Here is a 20,608-nt window from a genome sequence, read left to right as displayed (position 1 = left end):
ACTCCTGTTAATGCATCCTAGAATCATGTTTGCTTTTTTTGTAACAGCGTCACACTGTTGACTCATTTAGTTTGTGGTCCACTATGACCCGTAGATCCCTTTCTGCAGTACTTTCTTGCAGGTGGTATCCTGAAAAAACTCTGCTGTGTCCAGGGAAGACACTCTTTCAGAAGCCCCCCATATTCCATGTTCTACGAGGAAGAAGGGGGCTTCTGAAAGAGGTTTTTTTCTCAACATTTGACCCAGTCTAGGTGGGCCAAATGTCTGAAAAACCTCTTCTGATGAAAGAATCAAAAAAAGGTATGCAAAATGAGGAGCGCATTTTGCGTACCTTTTTCTGACAAAAATTTGTAGTTTAGCCGTAACCTGTGTGTGTTGTTGCAACTCACAAAAACATGTGCCGCTAACATTCTATATCTTAACATGTGCAGCTATCATTTTTTAACTTTTTCAAAGCCTATCTTATTGTTTACCTCTCCAAAATCTACTTCACCATGTAACAGTAGGATGAGCAGTTAATGGAGTGAATGTGAGAGCGTATGAAAATAAGACTGGAAGCAAGGAGCTAGAGAAAGGTATAACATGGGTCTCTCTGGTCTGTCCTTTAGCACGCATACACTTCAATATTTTATTTAATGATCTGTGAGGTTATGTTTAATCTCCACTTCTGCATGGCCAAGATTAATAGATTAATAAAATGAGTGCTCAGACTCAGCATATCCTTTTTGGGGTCTATTTTATATGTATTATGCACATCATTCTTATTTAATGAACTAAACAAAAGAATGAAAAGAAGCAGCAGAAAAGATTACCCAGATGTACTGCCGCTTTCAGCATACCAGCAAAACAGCCTGGAGGTCATGTTCCCAGCTAGAATATATAGTTTTTTCAGTCCCTCTGTTCAGTGCATTCAAACCTTTTCAAAGAAAATGCGTCTGGGTTGTCAGTCAAAATCAGTACTTCTGCAGGCAGGTAGCATGTGCTATTGATCCTTTCAGAGATTCAAATGGAAGGGTTCATTTCATCACTGGTGCACAGCTGGTAAATGTGGCCTTTCACCTGCAACACCTTCTCTTGCACTGAAACGAGAGGGGTAAGTGATGGAGCAAATTTGAGGGAGCCTGAAAGCTGCCTCTGGGCCAAAGGATATGGGTGACAGCCTGAAGATTTTGGAATAAGTTTTGTATACTTACCCTCACTTTTGAGGTTCATCCAATGCTATTTTTACACAGGTAGAGCAGCATATTATTTTATAAAGGGAGAGCTCCAGGCCACTTAACGGTCCTGGAGTTATCTGAAATTTATGAACTGCCCAGTTCAATAATAAATAATAATTATTTATGTTATATGGTTTCAATTTCCAGAAGTTTTATTTTAACATTTCAGGGGCTAATATTGGTTGTGTTAAGAAGAGGAATCTGTGTATTGCTGGCTCTATTGATTGAGTTTTGATTTATATGTAATCTATTAATCTGGATTTCAGTAGCCATGATCTTCCCCTTGGGGTAAATTGTAACTAGTTGGTATAAATTAGTTGATAATATGGTTTTAGTGAGACATTGCATTTCTGCGATGATGTCAAACTGTTGCAGTTAGGCTAAGATACAAGTAGAACAATTACATTCACTCTGCCATGTTCAAATGCATCTAAATATCTACACTTGTCTAAAAATGCAAAATAAAAGCCTTTCAACCAAGAAGGTGACATTGCAAACCCCTTTGTAAAAATATTTCGTCAGCACATTTATTGAGTTTTACATTGTTAGCAGTTGTGCTTTTGTCAAACTTATCATTTCTGTTAATAATACCTGCTGTTGGGCTGTTGGTGATGGTGTCACTGTACCTGCTGCCATATCTGTCCACCAGGATCCTCATAAATGCTTGACATTCTGTGATATCTTTTCAGAAAGCATGTCCAAATTCAGAACTAGCACCATTCTTTTAGTAGTCCCAGACTATATACAAATTCTCCTCCAACCCATTTCACCAGACAGAGCACCATCCCCACATTCTAGCCTCCTTTAAAAAATTTCACTTCTGGTCCCCTCCTACCTTCCCTTGTGGGTGGATCACCAGGAGCTACAGAACTTCAAACAGGTGAAGAAAAGGAGTCACCATATCCACAATGGGTGTGTCACAGTAAATTCCTCCTGCCACTGAAAGAGGTGGTATAGTTGGATGTGGAGGAAGGGAAATGTGCCTGGGATAGCTGGGTTCTTGGTGCCTACAGGTGGAATATACAAGTTCCTCTATAACTTACATTTGCCCTGACAGGATATGCTGTCTGTGGACAGCATAGATGACCATTCAGACCTGGTTTATGACCACTGTACACTCACTGTACAGGTGCAAGGTGACCACAAGTACTATGCCCAGGGAATATCTTTGGATCAGGGGGCCTTCAAGACATATGAAGAACTGATACAGCTGGCTCTACACTGTCCACTTCAGGATGCACAGCTGGAGTGTGCAGGGGCTGCTGAAGGATGGGGATATTTGGCATTTGTATGCCCAGAGACTCAAAGGGGTGGTTTTGGCTAGGCTGCAAATTAAAACAGCCTTCAAGAGAAGCTCTCTGTCCCTGTGCCTGATCTGATATCAGCGCAGGGCTGAACTGGTCAAAGGAGACTAAGCAAAGTCAATTGTATAGTAATCACAGGTCAATGCTCTGAAAACTCAAGAAAAAATTTGGAAAGTTCATTTTTTATCCTGGGGTGAATTTGTCCCTAGCTGAGTCAGTAAAGTAATAGCACGAGGACCCCTTTGTGGGTGGAAAATGAGTATAGGACATAAAGGACCTGGGAATGTGCAACATATCACAAAACAAAAATAGCTGCATTTTAAAAACTATAAGACTATACAGGAGCAGAGCAGAAGTCCAGCTGAGGAGCTCATTACATTTTATGGATATTCAGTCTAAAGACTTTAAATTTAACAATTAAAAAGACACTGGGGAAGAAAGTAATGTTCCATGTTGGTACATTGAACGTATTGTTTATGTTTCGCTTACTGGTCTCTCCATGTCTGCAGTGGCTGCAGCTTAAAAATTGAGGATTTGCTTCATTTTAGAGGGAAGCAAACAACTGAGGTCAAAGCCCTATAATTGGGAGCAGGCCAAAATACTTCGTGCAAAAAATGTAAATCCCAATTGGGCATGGGTAAGAACTTGCACTCATTTGCAAGTGATTCATATCTGTTATTATAGAGAAAGTAAGTACGCTTTTGAAATAAGGTACATTCTACAGTCCGGAATCAGCCAAAATCTCCATTCATGTCAATGGGTTTTGAGTGAGGCAGGTCTACAGGATCTGGCCCATTCTTTTCTAAAAGCATTCATAAAACAGAATGGATATTGCTTAAGACTAAATGTAAAATGGAAGCATTGGACCATTTAATTTCCTCACATTGGACTTGATTCTTATCTCTAGTGTAAATCATGAGTAACCCCTGTGGTAATACCTTTCTCTGACTTCTGGACTGATATAAGTGGGAGGAGAATCAGATCCATAGATCTTAACATCTCTCAAAACTAAGGAGTGTCCTACGTTGTGTTGCATTCTCATCCCTCCTGATTTGGGGGGAGGGGAGGGAAACTGTCTTCTGTGTAATAATGTCCTATAACTGTATTATTTATATGTATTTAGGTGTTCCATTGCATGACAGTCCCTGCACAAAAAGTTTATAATTTTAACAGACAAGCACAGTGTTTAAGATAAGGGATATGTTGTCCCAGTCATAGGATGAATCAGGGTGGCTGGTCCCATGTCCCGCACTTTTGGGGGCCCCGCAGCAGCTGCCCCAACTATCCTATGGATTACAGGGCCCTGGCACTGGGCAATGGCAGGAGGGGTGACCCCTACTACCACCATGTCAGAGGGAGGCAGCAGAACACCACACTGCTAAAAATATGAGTGCAGATGGGGGAGACATTGCTTAGGTGAGTAGAGAGCTGTGCAGAGTATATATTTGGGCATATACCAACATGCTTCAGCAGGGTTTTTTCTTCACTTTCCTAAGTAATGCCTTCTTCTTCTAACTTCCCCAGGGACCACCAGGGCCCCAGAACATGGGGCAGTGGGTCCCCTTGGACAGCTAAAGCCTCCAGACCACCTGGACACAGGTGCCTCTCCCATCCCCATCCCTGAGCCCTTCTCCCTTCTCTCCCATTCTAGGTTCTTTTCCCAGTCCCTCCCTTGTTCTAGGCCCCCACAATAAAGAGTCCTGTTTTCCCCCCAAGAGATGGCTTTATTGTTAGCTCTGCAGGGGACTGAGGGAGATAGGAAGGGAGGCTGAGAAAGAGAGGGGTAGGTGAGGAAAGACACACACAGGGAATGCAGGGGCCTCTTGTGGAGAGGCATGGAGGAGAGTTTCACAATTGACCTTACATGAAACTCTCCCTCAAGGCCTCTCTGATGAGCACAGCCCCTTGATGTGCTCTCCTGATGGCACTGATATCTGGCTGCTCAAATTCCCTGTCCAGACATTTAGCCTCAGCCCCTCACCCCAGCAGGAAAGTCTCCCCCTTTTGCTTTTGCAAAAGTTGAGGAGCACACAGCAGGGGATGTTGCACTTGCTGAGGTCCAGGCAGGTGAGGAGACTCCTGAACCTCTCCTTTAATCAGCCAAATGCACATTCAACAACGATGTGGCACCTGCTCAGCCTGGCATTGAACTGCTCCTTGCTGGGATCCAGGTTGCCTGTGTAGGGCTTCATTAGCTAGGGGATCAAGGGTAGGCTGCATCGCCAAGGATGATGATGTGTATGTTCACCTCCTCGACTCTGATGGTGCAGCTGGGGAAAAAAGTGCTGGCGTGCATCTTTCAGAACAGGTAGGAGTTCCGGAAGATGTGGGTGTTGTGCGCCTTTTCTGACCATCTGACACTGATGTTCATGAGGCATCCTTGGTGATCCACAAGGGCCTGCAGCACCGTGGAGAAATACCAAGTCTGAGGCATGGTGGTCAGGGGCCAGGATGGGGATGTTGGTGCTGTCTACATTCCACCCACAGCTGGGGAAGCCCATGGCAGCCAAGCCATCCATGATGCTGTCCACATTCCCCAGAGTGACAACCCTCTGTAGCAGCATGTGGTTGATAGCCATGGCTACCTGCAGGAGCACGTCCCCAGCTGGATTTCCCCACACTGAGCTGATAAAGAGGTAGGTGTCTGGCGTGGCAAGTCTCCACAGGTTGATGCCCATGTGCTTCTGCTCGGGGATGTTGGATTACATGCGGGTGTCCTGTCGCCTGAGGGCTGGGGTGAGCTACTTGCAGTACTCCCGGAAGATGGACTTCCGCATGCGGAAGTTCTGTAGCCCCTGCTGATTGTCCCATACAGTCTGTGCTCGTTTCCCACTGCTAGAAGCAGTGTTCCTCCGTGTCCAGGGGATTAAAGGGCATCTGCAGCAGCAGGAGAGCCAGGACCTGAGTGAGCAGGGCCTGCAGTCCATGGTGGGGTTTGTACTGCAGGTCCTTATTCTCGTCCTGCTGGAACAACATGCAGGCTGTGTGGAAGTTCTGTGCCGTGAGGTGCAGCATGAGGCCTGTGAACCTAGCACTGCTTTGCAGCAGCTCTGGCTCCATGCTGTGAGTGCTGTGACATCTGCAACGGCAATCAGACCACAAAAAGTCACATGCCCACTCCTTCCCTTTTGTGTCCCAGAAGGGTGGAGGCAGTGGAGGAGTGGCTTGTGATAGTGTCCAGCCATAGATAGGAGCCCCTGAAAGCACGTGACACAGCATGACTGACCAAGCAGCCATAGGAAATATCTGCCCTCCTAGGGTACGTCTACACTACAGCACTAATTCAAACTAACTTAATTCGAATTAGTTAATTTGAACTAAGCTAATTCGAACTAGTGCATCTAGACCTAAAAACTAGTTCAAATTAGCATTTTGCTAATTCGAACTAGCATGTCCACATTGAGTGGACCCTGAACCGAGGTTAAGGATGGCTGGAAGCAGTGCCGGCAGGGCATCAGATGAGGACTTAAAGCGTGGAGCTGCTGTCTCAGGCTAGCCGAGGGCTGTGCTTAAAGGGACCCGACCCCCACCCCAGACAGACAGTTCTCAGGGGTGCCCTGCTTGCAAAGCAGTCCTGGCTTGGAGAGCCCTGAGTGTCCACACTGGGCACATCACAGCACTTGGCCATCAGCCCGGCTGCACTTGCTGCAGGCTGCCATCTGGGGAGAGGGGGCAATTGGGGGGCTTCAGGAGAGCTTCCACCCCCAGAAGCCCGCAGATCCAGCCCAGTCCTCCCCATCGGGGGCTCGTATCCCATTCCTCCCTCACCTCCTTCCACTTACCCTTCCCTAGCCCCCCTTCCTGATGTACAAAATAAAGAAAATGTGTGGTCAAAAATAGAATCTCTCTTTATTGAACAAAACTGGGGGAGACTGGGAAAAGGAGGTGGGAGAGGGGAAGAGAGAGGGTGGGAGAGGGGAGGGCAACTACAATGATCAGGGGTTGGGAACAGGTCCCATATGAAGAGAGGCTAAAGAGACTGGGACTTTTCAGCTTAGAAAAGAGGAGACGGAGGGGGGACAGGATAGAGGTCTCTAAAAGCATGAGTTGGGTGGAGAGGGTGCATACAGAAAAGTTCTTCATGAGTTCCCATAAAGAAGGACTAGAGGACACCAAAGGAAAGGAATGGGTAGCAGGCTTGAAACTAGTAACAGAAAGTTGTTCTTCACAAAGCAAATAGTCAACCTGTGGAACTCCTTGCTGCAGGAGGCTGTGAAGGCTAGAACTAGAACAGAGTTTAAAGGGAAGTGAGATCAAGTCATGGAGGTTGGGTCCATGGAGTGGTCTTAGCCAGGGGGTAGGAGTGGTGTCTCTGTCCAAAGTTTGTGGAAGGCTGGAGATGGATGGCATGAGACAAATGGCTTGGTCACTGTCTTCGGTCCATCCCCTCCAGGGTCCCCAGGGTTGGCCGCTGTCGGCAGACAGGCTACTGGGCTAGATGGACCTTTGGTCTGACCCAGGATGGCCATTGTAAGCTCAGGGCTCAGGGTCGGGGGTCTCAGTGGACCCCCTTGATTTTCATGCACACCTGTTCCTGGGTGGCCAGGCTGGATGCTCTCCTGCCCTAGACGGCCACTTTCCTGTGCCTAGTGCGGAGGTCATGGATGAGGTCCATGATGTCCGCACTAGACCAGGCGGGTGCCCGCCTCTTGCGGTCCCTGGCAAGCTCCCGGGAGCCGCCAGCCTGGTCCCGGGAAGAGGGGGCATCGGGTGGCTGGCTCGAGCCATGCCAGGTGCAGGGTCTGGGGCCGGGAGGGGGGCAGACTAGTTTCCCTGGTGTTGGCCAGAGTGGCCACCAGAGAAAGTTGGGGAGGGCTGGCCTCCCACTAGTTCGAATTAAGGGGCTACACAACCCTTAATTTGAACTAGTAAGTTCGAACTAGGCTTAGTCCTTGTAGAATGAGATTTACCTAGTTCAAACTAAGCGCTCCGCTAGTTCGAATTAAGTTCGAACTAGTGGAGCGCTAGTGTAGCGCCTATCAAAGTTAATTCGAACTAACGTCCGTTAGTTCGAATTAACTTTGTAGTGTAGACATACCCTCTAGTGCCCTCATCTGAGTGCTTCCGGGAGCTCTAAGTCCAAGGCGGGCTCCAGTCAATGTGGCTGCGCTATTTTGGAATAATTCAAACTAATTTCAATGCTTTCCTGAAATGGGGACACACTATCTTGATTTTGTTAAATTGGGAGTTAAGTCCATTTTAGTAATTTCAAAATAGTTTCCCAGTGTAGACATGCCCTTTGAGAGCTCATATTTGCTGGTTATCCATCATGACTCCCAAATCTCTTTTAGTCATTGCTTCTGGGATATGTCCACCATTCTTTAAGTAGAGACGGCAGTCTTTGCTCCTAGACTTCACATTTGACAGTACTTGAAACCCATATTGTTTGCTTACTCTGTGTTTATCAAACTATCCAGATTGCTCTGTATTAATGCCATGTCTTCTTCATTATTTACCACTCTTCCAATCTTTGTACTATCTGCAAACTTTATGGGTGCATCTAGACTGGCAAGATTTTGTGCAAAAGCAAGAGCTTTTGAGCGAAAGCTTGCCAGCTGTCTACACTGGCCTCTTGAATTTGCGTAAGAGCACTGACTTTGTACTATACAAAATCAGTGCTTCTTGCGCAAATACTTTCACGCTCCCGCTCGGGAAAAAGCCCTCTTGCATAAGAATACTTGCTCAAGAGGGCCAGTGTAGACAGAGAAGAACTGTTTTATGCAAAAAAGCCCCGATGGCTAAAATGGTGATCGGGGCTTTCTTGCGGAAAATCGCGCCTAGACTGGCTACAGATGCTTTTGTGCAAAAGCATCCGTGGCAATCTAGACACGCTTTTGCGGAAATCCTTCTAACGAAAGAACTTTTCCGTTAAAAGTATTTCCGTAAAATCATGCCAGTCTAGACGCAGCCTATCAGTAATTGGTTTTTTTTCTTCCTGATCATTGATAAAAATATTAAGTAGCATAGGAACAAGAACTGTTACTACAGGACCTCACTAGAAAGAGTCCTGCTAGATTGTTGTTATTCTTTCACAATTACATTTTGGGGACCTATTAGTCAGTTTTTAATCCATTTAACAAATACCATGTTGATTTTTGTAGTCATTTAGTTATTAATTAAAATGTCAGTCAGTGGCAGATCAGCTGCCTCACAGAATTTTCTACAATTCTAGCTTCTAATTTATATTCATTACTATCTACTTGCCCTTGTTGAATGTCTCAGTGTTTAGCACAGTTATTTATGTACTATAATTTTGATGGATGGTAAAGACTGTTATCCGTAGACATGATGTCATCCATACATAAAATATGTCAGGAAGACTTCTTTCCTGTCATGACTTGCCAGCGGCAATCCATTTTCACTGAGTTATTCTAGGATAACACCATAAAAGCTGAAGATAACAGTTACTGTATGTCATTCTCCAGGGCTACCTGAGCAGAAGCATGCTCAATTCCTGCTGCTTACTTGACCATCTAATTGCCCATTACACTTTAGACGGAAAACTATTAGAAAGAAATTTCTCTTTTTAAGACCTTAAATGCTGTTCTTTTTCTTGGAAACAAATTAAATTCCTTTAAAGAATTTTTAAATGTTTTTGCTAGCATACTCTATTGTTGCATAAGGACTGATCATTTAGATGCAATGAAGCAACCTACATTATTTAAAAATAAAATACTGTTAATAATATTAACACAGAATACTATAGAATTATAACTGCATGATGTAGGGATTTGAACCATTACTACTCTTCTATATTTTATGTATGGGCTAATGTATCTTTTGTTTTGAATTAATTACCTTTCCTGTTATGGAGAAACTTAGTTTCAGCTGGAACTGTGAGCATTCATGCGGAGAAATCTGATGCAAATAGGATCTTCTGATATTTTGCTAGCCATCTCTTTACCTTTTCCATCATTGCTTTCAAATATGAGAACTTATTTCTTTTGTGTGATTTCAGAATGCTGCATGAAAATATGAAAGGTAATTTTCTTAACAAAAAGAGATTGGAAGCATAATACAATCTAGAAATAATTTAATTTTAAAATATGAAGGAAAGTTGTTCTACTTTTAACTAGGAGAGGTAGAGTGGATATAGTAGATTTCACGATGAGCATTCAGTTTACAGATAGGAAGGAAAAATCATAAACAACCTCTGGATAAATAGGAGGGTTTCATAACTGACTGAAACAGTTCTGCCTAACTCAAATTATTTAAAGTGTTTTCTTTTACAGATACACTGTATGAAATGCTGCTAGTATTCACCTGACCTGAATTCAAAGTAAAGGGGAAGGAAGACAATCATTTGGCTATTGGTGGTAACCTGGAAATATATAGAATTGCAGAAATACCAGTGGTGATTATTGTCTAAGGTTGAATTGTCAACTGAATCTGGAGTAGAGGAAGAAGCTTTTTCCCACTGACCAGGATTTAGAATATTTTTATCTTCATGTGTACACAATGATCACATATCATAGGGTACGTCTAGACTACAGGCTTTTGTCGACAGAAGTTTTGTCGACAGATACAGTCGACAAAGCTTCTGTCGATAAAGAGCGTCTAGACTACATCCAGTTCTGTCAACAAAGCAAACTGCTTTGTCGACATGGCAGTGTAGACGCAAAGGACAGTTTAGATGCAATAATGCCTTCTGTCGACAGAACTCTGTCGATGAAAGGCGTTATTACTCGTAAAATGAGGTTTACCAGCGTTGACAAAACTGCTGAGTTCTGTCGACGTTATGTCGACAGAACTCAGCGGTACTGTAGATGCAGGTTTAGTTTTGTCGACAAAAGTCCACTTTTGTTGACAAAACCCTGTAGTCTAGACACACCCCTAATGAGGTAGTACTATCCCATATTATCTGTTTCATATGACTGTGGGAAAAACAAGCAGACAGAGGTGGATCACGTTTATCTAGCTGCTGTTGCTAGAGTGTCTGAATATTTTCCAGTATAGCAAACCAGAAATGACAAATGCATTTATCTTTCTTTCCCCATCCTTCTGGAGAAATAGCCTGGTTAGATCATAGCTGTCCCACAGTAAGTTCTAGACACACATTCCTCCCCAAGTCAAAGTATCCAGTTCTGTATTTATCCCTTAGGCAATATCTACACCGCAACTCTATTTTGGGATACCGGAGTATCACAAAATAGCTATCCCACGTCTTCATAGCAAACCCATTATTTTTAAATATAATGGGCTTGCTATTCCAGTGGCACTGGACACCTCATGAGGAGTATGGGACATTTTGGAATAGTACTTTATTTCAAACTTTGGTGCTTGTAGACAGCACCAAATTATAAAATAAGCTATTTTGTAATGATACATAATTTGCATAGCTCAAACTGCATCTTATTTTGGGCTATGGTGCAGTGTAGATGCACACTTAAAGAGGTTAGTTTCATGGCTGGCTTTCCTCTTGCAGAAGTGAGTTCTGTAGTGAAGATCTGCCTCATGGAAGTGATGACTATTAGAGTGATGGGGAAACAGTTTTCCCTGCCCATGAAAACTTTCATTAGGTGCAAATTTTGTTCCTATTCTGACTCACAAAGAAAAGCCACAATCCTGAAAATTTTCATGAGCCAAAAAACTAATTTTGGGACTGGGGGACTAGGGATGTGTAGAGCATGGGAGGCAGTGGTATTGGCCAATCAGAACATTTTGTTTCAACTTTGACTTTTTTCTTAATTAACCTTTTACTCTTATTAGCTTGAGTTTTTAAATAAAAAGTAATTTTGAATTGCAAAAATGGAAATTTTCCACAGAAGTCATCAAAACGAAACCTTTGGATGATTTCAACTCTTTATTTATTTATTTTTTAGTTAGAAAATTGTCAAAATAAGTCCTCTCTCCCAAACAGTGTCAATAAACCAGCATTTTTCCTCAGCGAACAATTCCCAACAAAGTTTCCTCAGGAGTCCCTTATTTTGACCAACGTTTGCATTGTTGCAGCTGGGCTCTTTCAGGTAGCTCGGGTTAGTTCCATGCAGGCCTTTGATTATCAAGGTAAAGACTCTGAACTGATTCTGCATTCAGCAGGGAGCCAGCGCAGAGCACAGAGCATGCTGGCATGATATGTTCACAGCTACCTGTCTTGTTAATCAGATGTGCTGATGCATTTTGTATTACATGGGGTTCTGTTAGACCAAGTGGCTCTATTCTTAGGTATTGTTGAATGAACTGCAATCTTCCCTGGCTGCTTCTGCATCTTATGACAGAAAGAAGGGGAAAACATTTTCAGTTCTTTAGTGCTTTTGTTGGCTCTCTTCCATTGCTTCTTTGCAATGCTCTTTTATCTATGAGTTAGTGGATGGAGCTTTGATGAAACTCACATTGATTTGAAGGGGAGCAGAAAGCAGCTGATGATGAACACTTCTGAAAATCCCACTCCATGCACTGTGGCAGCATTGATCCCAGAAGAGTTTGTTACTGGTCTGTGCATTTCTTTAGAAAGTTGCAGAATCTGCGTGCTACACTAACCATCGCCACTAGACAAATGGAGAGGGAAGCGAGCCCAAAAACCTCTTGGAAATTGCTACAGTTATGCAACTCATGTCAAACATACTTTTAGTTAGTGATAGAAATGTTCACTTTTTTTTAATTGTATCCTTTGGTATATATGGTTTGACAATTTTCTTCCACTATTTGATCTGAGGAAGTGGGTCTGGCCCACGAAAGCTCATCACCTAAGAAACCATCTTGTTAGTCTTTAAAGTGCTTCATAGTCCTGTTTTTTGTTCCATACTTTTAGTTAAATACTTATTGCAATGCTGTTACAAGCTGTAGTTGTCCATTTTGCTGTATGTTTTCTCATTCGTTTTGACTTACATAGAATGTCTCTTTATCTTAGCATTTTGAATGTATGATCCTGTTAGCCGTTTTCAGTGCAAAGGAAACTTTCTATTACTTGTAAGTTTTGTGCATGTTACCTGCAATTTGATTCTCAATAGACTGAGAAGGATATTTGTTGCCTGGCATAAAGGAAAACACCAACTGTGGTTTTCAAATGCTCTGAATATCAAAAACAATGGAGAATTTATGGAAGTTATTCCTAAATATTTACATACTAGAAGATTTACCCGGAGTTCCTCAGATCCTTAACTCAAATCAGTTTTGTCTTTCTTCATTTAAATCACTGCTCTGGGATGGAGCTGAAGATGAGAGGTTCAGTGTGCAGTCTGCCCTGGGGAGAGAGGACAACCCCAGCCCTCTCTTACTGCAGTAGCTTGGGGCCAAGTGAGAAGCACCTGTCCATGGCAGCTAAAGCTGCAGTGGGCACAGCCGAGGGAGGGGTGCATGTACCCCAGCTGGGGGATAGGCAAACACATAGACAAACACACACACAAATAGACAAATTTTCTGAAGTATATAGTAAATAGCTGTTCCTTTTTCCATCCCGGCTACCTACTGGCTCAATGGGGCTGTAGCTGTCCAAGCTCCCATCTCTGGCCTCTTTCAGCCCCCCAAGGTCATTCTGCAGTATAACTCCCTCCTATGAGACCCATCTCTTTCCATTGTATGAGAAACAATCAAATTCCATGCATTCTCCATTGTCCTGACACAATCAAACCCTGACCTTGCTTTAAGTTTGGTAAGAGGAAGCTGCATGCCAAATGGGGTGGTTCTAGTGCTTACCTTTTACGAGGAGTTCTTGAACAAATAGACTCACAGATGGATAGACCCACAAGACAGATAGACATAAAAACCTGCACATTTCTAAAATATATTGTAAGGTGATCACCCTTGGGCAAGGTGAGAGGAAGGCTGCTCTGAACCCACAGAAGGGGCAGCGTCCTCAGGTGGAAAGGAGTGCTGGGGCTAATCTCCCACAGGAAGACTTCAATGCTTCCTAGAGTGGGATGCCAGTGACAATTTAAGGGCCTGAACCTTGGGCTACTGCTACTGCAGTAGTAGCAACAAAAGTCATCAGTAGCCCTGGCCCATTTTGAATCAGTGGACCCCTTTTTCCCCTCCTGCCAGCAGGCCTGATCATTTAGTTACCTAGGGTATGTCTACACTAGCTTGTTAATTCAAGCTAGGTAGGCAAATGAGGTGACCGGAGTTGCAAATGAAACCCGGGATTTAAATATCTCGGGCTTTATTTGCATGTTTTCATCCGTTCGCCATTTTGAAATTTCACTAGCCCGAACTCACTGCCACGCGGCTACACGTGGCAGTGAAACGTTAATTCGAACTAAGTCCTTAGTTCGAATTAACTGTTACACCTCGTGGAATGAGGTGTAACAGTTAACTCGAACTAAGGACTTAGTTCGAGTTAACATTTGACTGCCGCGTGTAGCCGTGGGCAGTTAGTTCAGACTAAGGGAATTTAAAAATGGCGCCCGGACAGGAAGATGCATATAAAGCCTGGGATATTTAAATCCCGGGCTTCATTTGCAACTTTGAATGCCTACATTAGTCTTCCTAGTTTGAACTAGGGGGCTAGTGTGGACATACCCCTTCAGTGTAGCTGCTTTATGTTTATGAAACACTCTTTTTTGGCAATATAGAAGATACAAGGAAGCTAAAATCTAAGAAGGGGGTTGGGAAGAAAGAGGGAAAGCAACAAAGGATGAGGCTGAAAAAGATGGAAAGAAGCAGGAAGAGGTATTGAAGGAAACCAAGTAAATGTGAAGAAGTCTATGTCTACACTATAAAGAAAAGTCAGAAAAAGATACTCAAATTGCGAACTGCAATTTGTATATCTTTTTCTACTTTTCTTCCAAAAGAGGCTTTCCCAACATTTGGCTCATCTACGCAGGGCCAAATGTCGAACCCCCCCCCCCCTGTTTCAGAATATCCCTTCTTCCTTGTAAAACAAGATTTATGGGGATGCTGAAAGAACGCGTCTGTTTTTCCGATTTTTTTTTCAGAAAAGCAAATGCATTCCTTGAATGCAGCAGAGCTTTTCCGGGATACTTCCAGTATCCCGGAAAAGCTCTGTAGTCTCGATGTTCCTGAAGGGAAGAAAGGGAAGAGAAACAGAAGTGCATTGAAGAAAAAGGTATGAGGAAGGCCAAAAAACAATTGCAGAAGGGGATGGATGGAGAGAAAAGAAAAAGGAAGTAGTGAAGAAGGTTAAATCTTTCTAGTCACTCTGTCTGCAAAGGAGACTGCAAACGTAACAATTAAATGACATTTCCTGATCGTTGCCATTTTCCCCAACTGTTACTGATAACTGCAATCTACTTGGTTCTGAGAACATGTAATTATACAGTTAGCACCACAGTGGCTGCAAAGCTTTCATTTGCATTCACAGAGAATACTAATTTCATTTTGATTCAATCAAATGACAGCAAACTTTCCCTTGTTTCAGTTACTTTTTCCATCTTCTTTTCTCTTCCCACTCTTTGCAGATCTCTGTTTGCTTTTCTGAATACAGATGATGAAGATAAAAGAAGCATTGGAAAGATAAGGCAAAATAACAGGGAAAATATTTTTGGACATTGGATGCCAAGCTGTCATCTAGGACAACGATTCTCATCTCAGGTGTTTGAGAACTTGAAAGAAAAATAAATAGCCACACCACGCCATATTCCTTCAAAATAACCTCTGATACTATAGTATCTATTTTCTCCCATGACTGAATGGAAGTAGCACATGAGAAAGTACATATTTGTGGCATCTTCTTCCTCTGAATATGACGAGCTAGTAAGAAATGTTATGATACATTAAGTTCATCTGTTTTTTTAGATGGACAAATTTGGAAAAGTGAAGTCTAAAAAATTATGGGTATTTTTGAGTTTCTCTGCGTTGGAAGTGTTCTGACTATTAATCAGTGCTAGCTACATTTAATTATGCCAGCGTTAAAGCCTGCTACTATTGCCCACTAACAGCAATGGTAAAATAGCTAGAAACTTCAAGAAGATCAGAATTGTGCCTCCATTGGCTTAATACTTCAATAGAATCAACCTAGACTTACAAGTATGAAATTGAGAGGAAAATTTGTCCCTCTGACTTCACGTGGCTATTTATTATCTTGTGAGTGATTTACTTTCTCCAAAGTTTGTAATTGCAATTTAACTTTGAAAATGCAATTTCATTTTGAAATACTAATTCTCTGTATTTCCTGCACTGTGAGATTGCTAAAAGAGAGCATGAAAGCTTTTGTGTCATGCAGAATACACTAACCATGATCTAACACACCATGCATCTATGTTCAAGGTATTTTCCATACTATGCTTATAACTGGACTTTGGTTTATTCTTTACCACATGTTTAAAGGGCAATGGAGTACCAAAACCAAGGGTCATCATAAAGTGCTTAGCTACTTTACAATGCACTATTAAATTGATCATTATTGACTTTCAGCTTTGCATAAAGACCATAAAGGATATCAGTTTATCTAATGGGAAATAGTAGAGTACATAATAAATTATGGGAATCTAATGAGTAGCGTGGTTAATGAGTATAGCATTTTGATGTGTTTTGTGTAGCTAGTAAATTACATGTGTAAAGATATAAAAAGGACAAATTTTCTAAATCACATCTCAACTGATGTGTGCTGTGTGTGATTAATACTAAGCTATTTAGCAGCCTTTTCCTTTAGCTACTTGCAAGATAAATTAAACAAATATTATAAATCTAGTTTGATGTTCATGAACACCAGGACTATAAAGAGGCATGGACTGTATGGTCTCATAGATTATATTTAGGGACACTTCTGTAAATCTGCAGTTGTGGATTATCTGGCTTTGGGTTAATTTTCACCAATTTCCTGTGAAATGTAAAATTTAACTGCATTTTTTTCTTGTATGGAGGTAACCTTCCCATTGATAGCATGAACTGAGGGTATGCTGTTTTGTTTTCCCAGCTTTGCAGAAAAGTATCACAGCAGTGCCATAGATGTTCTCCTTGCTGTACCTCACTCGTAATTGATTAGGCTCTGATCTAGCATTCAGCAGAGCACTCAAGCAAATGTCTAACTTTAAGCAGAGGACTACTCATGTGCTTAATTATAGGCATGTGTGTGTTTTGGTGGTTCATGGCTTTAATTGAGATGTTAACCTCTAATCTCAGGGACAGAGGACCTGATCCATAGCCCACTGAAATAAAGGGAGTTTCTTCATTTACAGAGGATGAAAATCAGATAGTCACACAGAGAGAGGGATGCCATCCCCAAAGCATCTTTCCTCAATCCCTCTCCCTTTGCAGAATGAAATGACTCTGCTCATCTGGAAGTATGCTCTTGGACTGTGTTATAAAGTGGTCACCCAGCCTTCTAAACTGCTTGACTATGAGATACCAAGTGGCATGTAGCACTTCCTGGAGATTTTGGTTCAGTGACCCTATGAATGGATCACGCTGCTCCTACAAAGTAATATTTTCATTTTGAGCTACATAATCACAGGGGGTATGTCTACACTACAGCACTAGTTCGAACTAACTTAATTCGAATTACATGCAGTCCCCGGGTTACGTACAAGATAGGGACTGTAGGTTTGTTCTTAAGTTGAATCTGTATGTAAGTCGGAACTGGCATCCAGATTCAGCTGCTGCTGAAACTGATCAGTTTCAACAGCGGCTGAATCTGGACACCAGATTCAACTTAAGAATCCCAGGCGTCCCCAAGTCAGCTGCTGCTGAAACTGATCAGCAGCTGATTCCAGGAAGCCCGGGGCAGAGCAGCTCTGCCTCGGGCTTCCTGTAGTCAACCGCTGGTCAGTTTCAGCAGCGGCTGACTTGGGGACGCCTGGGGCAGAGCAGTTCGGGTGCTGCTGGGTTGGTCCAGTAGCGCGGCCACTCCTCGGCGCTACTGGACCAACCCAGCAGCACCCCAGCTGCTCTGCCCCAGGTGTCCTGATTCAGCTGCTGCTGAAACTGATCAGCAGCGGCTGAATCAGGACTCCTGGGGCAGAGCAGCTGAGGTGCTGCCGGGTTGGTCCAGTAGCGCCAAGGAATGGTGCTGCGGGACCAACCGGCAGCGCCCCACCTGCTCTACCACAGGCCCTGGGCTTTGCTCCACGTCTCCCTGGTCTGCTGGGGGGGGGGCACTAGCTGCGTTCCCCCCCCCCCCAGCAGACCAGGGAGACGCGGAGCAAAGTGGTGGAGGACCCGGGTCGGACCACGGCGCTTCCAGATCAGCGCTGTGGTCCGGCCCGGGTCCTCTGCGGCTTTGCTCAGCGTCTCCCTGGTCTGCTGGCTCCCCCAGCAGACCAGGGAGATGGGGAGCAACTTTTCTCGCCCCAGAGGAGGCGGGCAGCGGGACCAGGCGTCCCGCCGCTCCAGTCCTCCGGGGCGAGAAAATCCCCGTTCGTAACTGCAGGATCTGCGTAACTCAGGGACTGCCTGTAGTTAATTCGAACTAAGCTAATTCGAACTAGTGCATCTAGACCTAAAAACTAGTTCGAATTAGCATTTTGCTAATTCGAACTAGCATGTCCACATTGAGCGGACCCTGAACCAACGTTAAGGCTGGCTGGAAGCAGTGCCGGCAGGGCATCAGGTTAGGACTTAGAGCATGGAGCTGCTGTCTCAGGCTAGCCAATGGCTGTGCTTAAAGGGACCCGACCTCCACCCCGGACAGACAGTTCTCAGGGTCCCCTGCTTGCTTGTCTACCTCGATGAGGGACAGCAAAGCAGTCCTGGCTTGGAGTGCCCTGAGTGCCCAAACTCAGCATATCACAGCACTCGGCCATCAGCGCAGCTGAACTTGCCGCAGGCTGCCATCCGGAAGGATCAATCGGGGGGCTGCAGGAGAGTTTCCACCCCGAGGAGCCCGCAGAGCCACCCCGGTCCTCCCCATCGGGGGCTTGTACCCCATTTCTTCCTCACCTCCTTCTACTTACCCCTCCCTAGCCCCCCTTCCTGATGTACAAAATAAAGGACACGTGTGTCCAAAAATAGAAACTAAACTGGGAGGGGGGGGGATTAACCTCTGGGGAGACTGGGAAAAGGAGGTGAGAGATGGGAAGAGAGAGGGTGGGAGAGGGGAGGGGGAAGCCAGGGGAAGAAGGAGGAGGGGAAGTATCAAACTGTGGTACCCCATATCTTCAGTACTGTGTACAGATGTGATCTGCTCACCCCAGAAAAGATATTTTGGCCTTGGAAAGGGTTCAGAAAAGGGCAACTAAAATGATCAGGGGTTTGAAACAGGTCCCATATGAAGAGACTGGGACTTTTCAGCTTAGAAAAGAGGAGGCTGAGGGAGGATATGATAGAGGTCTATAAAAGCATGAGTGGTGTGGAGAGGGTGCATAAAGAAAAGTTCTTCATTAGTTCCCATAATATAAGGACTAGAGGACACCAAATGAAATGAATGGGTAGCAGGCTTCAAACTAATAACAGACAGTTCTTCTTCACAAAGCAAATAGTCAGCCTGTGGAACTACTTGCCACAGGAGGCTGTGAAGGCTAGAACTATAAAAGAGTTTAAAGAGAAATTAGATAAAGTCATGGAGGTTGGGTCCATGGAGTGGTATTAGCCAGGGGGTAGAAAAGGTGTCCCTGGCCTCAGTTTGTGGAAGGCTGGAGATGGATGGCATGAGACAAATGGCTTGGTTATTGTCTTCGGTCCATCCCCTCCAGGGTACCTAGCGTGGGCCGCTGTCGGCAGACAGGCCACTGGGCTAGATGGACCTTTGGTCTGACCCAGCACAGCTGTTCTTATGTTCTAAGCTCAGGGCTCAGGGTCGGGGATCTAAGTGGACCACCTTGATTTTCATGCAAACCTGCTCCTGGGTTCGCATTTGGCCTTTGGTGGCCAGGGTGGCAGCTATCCTTCCCTAGACGGCCACTTTCCTGTGCCTAGTGTGGAGGTCGTGGACGTTGGAAGCCTCCCCCCAAACCTGGATGAGGTCCACAATCTCCTCACTAGACCAGGCGGGCGCCTGTCTCTTGCGGCCCCAGGCAGGCTCCTGGGAGCCGCCAGCCTGTTCCCGGGAAGAGGTGGAGGGCTGAGTGGCAGTGGGTGGCTGGCTCGTGCCGTGCCAGGTGCAGGGTCTGCTGTCTGGGTGCTGACAGGCTTTTACCTGGCCAGGGCACTGTAGCCAGACCGTGCCTCTTTAAGGGCTCCGGGGCCGGGAGGGGGGCAGACGAGTTTCCCTGGTTGTGTCCAGAGTGGCCACCAGGTCAAGCTGGGAAGGGCTAGCCTCCTACTAGTTCGAATTAAGTGGCTACACAGCCCTTAATTCAAACTAGTTAATTTGAACTAGGTGTTAGTCCTCGTAGAATGAGGTTTACCTAGTTTGAATTAAGTGCTCCGCTAGTTCGAATTAAGTTCAAACTAGCAGTTTGCCTGTGTAGCGCCTATCAAAGTTAATTCGAACTAACGACTGTTAGTTTCTATTCAAAGCTTATCTATGGTGTCATCTGTCATCTTGCTCAATTGGTAGCAGGAAAGGAGAAAACTCCAAAGGGGCTCCTCCTTGTGTGCACATACATGATCCTGAATTCATTCACTCCTCAGGAAGTAGACTGTCTGTGGCAAAGCCCTGAGGGCTCTGAGATGGCTCCTGTCCTGCAGCCTGTCCTACCCAACCGTTGTCAGGATTCTCTGTGAGGTCACTACCTCCCAACCCCCTTTAACCAATAAGTGGAAGTGCTGTAAAAGGCCCTTGTGATGTCACTGCCATACCTGTACCTGCCCTTCAGGGCTAATGACTAGCCCCTGGCTAGCCCCTTTGTATACTTGAGCTGTTCCCCGTGTATCTTCCCCCAAATCACTCAGTGTCAGTTCTAGGGATCAAGCAGGCTACACATGGAAATATCAGAGGCTTCTCACTGTGCCACACTCAGTTTTGCACAGTTTTGCAGACTTTAAAGCCCTAAGCTATGCTTAGGTCATTGAATATGACCCTCTGCATATCAGAGGCCTCCTATATGGAACAGTAGCGAGTTGTGAACCAGCGCACGTTTTGGAAAGGCATTTGGTCTTTACTGGGAGACATCAAGAGATGGAAAAACCACCATTTCCCTTGGTTGTTTGGGGGAAATTGATGCAGTGAGGAGAAGGGAAGGGACTCGAAGGCTGCACACATGGTGCAGTATCATAATACATATGCACAACAGCACTGCACTAAAGTTGTACACCAGTGGTCCCCAATTTTTTTATGCTCAAGATCACTTTTGAAATGTAAGTGGAACCCAA

At 44.5% G+C, this 20,608-nt stretch overlaps 1 long non-coding RNA gene across 1 annotated transcript; it reads right to left on the bottom strand.

The window, feature by feature from the left end:
• Positions 1-735: 735 nt before the first annotated feature.
• On the bottom strand, positions 736-19,996 carry LOC149525190 (uncharacterized). Its single transcript, XR_016349059.1, has 3 exons — positions 19,901-19,996; positions 9,320-9,483; positions 736-1,079 (listed from the first exon to the last, which is right to left on the bottom strand). It is a non-coding gene; the product is annotated as an uncharacterized LOC149525190 (long non-coding RNA).
• Between the last annotated feature and the right edge of the window lie 612 nt (positions 19,997-20,608).

This window comes from Pelodiscus sinensis, chromosome 3 (assembly GCF_052426305.1).
Source record: "Pelodiscus sinensis isolate ZL-2025 chromosome 3, ASM5242630v1, whole genome shotgun sequence".
NCBI classification, from domain to species: Eukaryota; Metazoa; Chordata; order Testudines; family Trionychidae; genus Pelodiscus; species Pelodiscus sinensis.
Note: the sequence above shows the minus strand (reverse complement) of the source record. Positions and strands in the feature narration are given on the sequence as shown.